Raw genomic sequence first — 2,481 nt, 5'->3', positions numbered from 1 at the left:
AGAGAGAGAGAGAGAGAGAGAGAGAGAGAGAGAGAGCGCCAGCAGACGATTGGAGAGAACATCTTTGAAGTGCTGCATACTTGCTCAGTGTACCTGAGCTGATAGATATTTTAGTCGGTCTAAGCCTCAGTTTCTCCTGTTCTAGGAGAGGAATACCTGGTAAGCTTGAAAAGCTCTCAAGAGGCAAGACTGCCAACTGTGTAGAAATGGCTAACTCCCTGTGAACACTGCTAATTAGTATTGGTATTTCAAAATAGCCAGCCCCTCCTGCTAGCTTGTATCTGTTAAGTGCATAGATTTCAGTTGTCCCTACACCTGGGCAGCAGTGGCTCTTCAGAAGAACAAGCAGGATCTTGGTGACAGTCCACTTAAAGCTTAGTGTGTCCCCTGTGCCGACTTCATGGGGGTTAGTGGTCTTTAGTTGCTGCTGCCTGCAGAAGACTCAGGGTGTGTTTGAGGGACATGGTCTGAGACACAGGGAAGATCCCAAGCACGGGTTTCCTGTGTCTGTCTAGTGTATATGTGCTGATCTCACAGTCGGCCTCACAGTCCTCTGCACACGTCGGAATAGCAGACAAACTGGGCGGAACTTACTTTGATTTACACAGTTGAGGGATACTTTACGGCATGTTGGCCTTTTGTATCTAGACCCTTCATTGAGTCACTCTGGACCCTCAGCACCTTGCCTGGCCTCACCAACCTCTCTGCCACCTACCAGACCCACGCCTTTGACCTTCACTGAGGCCTTAATGTTTTCCCGAGCAGGGCCTCTGCTGTACTCCTCCACCTCCCCTGGGGCTCGGATCAAGTCTGACCCTCCCCAGAGGGCTCTTCCCTGGCCACTCCCACCAATGGTGTCTCTCTCCATGCAATGAGGAACCAGTGTAGGTCCATGTGCCCTTCTAGAAGGTTCTTTGTCTCACACAGCTCTTGCCACACTGGCAGAAGTGGTTTGACTCACAGCTCTGGGTTGAGCGCACTGTCCTGTGGTGTGTGAGAGAATTGTTCTGATAGAGACAACCTAACAGCAAACTTAAAAACACCATAGAGACAGCCTCTCAGAGTCTCCAGGCTCTCCAGGGTAGTCGGCCCATGTACACATCCACAGCCAAGGAGTTCTGTCTGGGACGCACCCAGGGGTGTCCTCTAGTTAGAAGGCAGAACAGGGTTCAGGGCATCCTCCTTCAACATGATGACTTATGCGCTTGGGACCAGCCCTGTCCAGTGACAGGGACCTTCCAGAAGAGGACTCCAAAGCCAATTCCACACACTCACCCAGTTCCTGCCCTTCGCAGGAAAACTGCCCAGTTCCCAGAAACATTGTTAAACCACAAAACTCAACAAGCAAAATTCATACTCACAAACACCGACTCCTTAGGCTTCAGCTTTAGGCCACCAGTCTTTCTGCAAACCTGCTCATTTCCTGCAAAGAGAGGGACAGGCAGAGAGAAGCACATTAGCATCTGCTCTGGGTAGCCTTCAAGCTTTCCTGGCTGGCCTCCGGCTCCACACCTTCTCCACACGCATGCACGTTCCTGCGGCACTCCCCTCCCCTCCCTGGGAACACCATGTTCTGTTGGGTGGGCGCCCCCACCCCTGCAGGCCTGTGGGCTCTGCCCACGCCGCCTCCTCCCGCTCCCGGCGCCCTGCCAGTCTCAGATTGACCACTGCCTCCAATTCCCTGAAGGCACTGGGCTTCTTCCCACTCCGGAGCCAGCGAGGCCTCCACTTCTGTAGCATGGGGTTGCCTAGCAACGGTGCGCGCGGGCTCAGAAGGCCCTCCTAAATTGGACCTCACAGCACAGGGCATCTCCTTGTACAGCTGCCTGCATCTTAACAATCCGCCTCTGAATAATAACACAATGGTAATTGCATTCACGGACCCCAAACTACATTTAAATAATGTTCAAGAGCTGACACAAACCAACAAAGGCCAGAAAATGCATCGGGAAGGTTGACTGTGAGGCCACGCAGGGACGCTCCGCTGTGGGAGGGAGTTGACACCAAAGACTTGAGTTAATGACAATGTCGCCCTGAACTGTGAATTCTCCTGCTTCTGCCTGAGCATGTCACCGCTGTAATGTGTTGTAATGTAAGTTTGAGCAATTAACTTGAGGAGGTAGGGATGCCTCAAGACAGGGTGCCCTCTCGTTCTGCTGACTTGTACCTCAATTTTGGGGGAACAGGAGAGGGAAGATTTCATGGGAAAGAATGCTTGAAAGTAAATTTCTTTAGCTTTGACTTTTCCAAATGTGGCTAAATACTTCTTTCCTTCCTTCCTTCCTTCCTTCCTTCCTTCCTTCCTTCCTTCCTTCCTTCCTTCCTTCCTTCCTTCCTTCCTTCCCTAGTCTCATTCTAGCTCCGGTTAGCTTGGAACTCACTATGCAGATTAGGCTGACCCTCTGCCTCTGCCTCTGCCTCTGCCTCTGCCTCTGCCTCTGCCTCTGCCTCTGCCTCTGCCTCTGCCTCTGCCTCTGCCTC

The 2,481-nt window shown here is 52.1% G+C and overlaps 1 protein-coding gene across 1 annotated transcript in view; it reads right to left on the bottom strand.

The window, feature by feature from the left end:
• Zbtb7c (zinc finger and BTB domain containing 7C) overlaps positions 1-2,481 on the bottom strand; it is a 322,701-nt gene that overhangs the window by 134,592 nt on the left and 185,628 nt on the right. Inside the window, exon 3 of the mRNA XM_021214599.1 lies at positions 1,362-1,423. The gene's annotated coding sequence lies outside the window, so the exon portion shown is untranslated. The remainder of the gene's footprint in view (positions 1-1,361; positions 1,424-2,481) is intronic.

The sequence above is a fragment of the Mus pahari genome, chromosome 15, assembly GCF_900095145.1.
Source record: "Mus pahari chromosome 15, PAHARI_EIJ_v1.1, whole genome shotgun sequence".
NCBI classification, from domain to species: Eukaryota; Metazoa; Chordata; class Mammalia; order Rodentia; family Muridae; genus Mus; species Mus pahari.
This window is presented reverse-complemented; position numbering and strand designations above follow the sequence as displayed.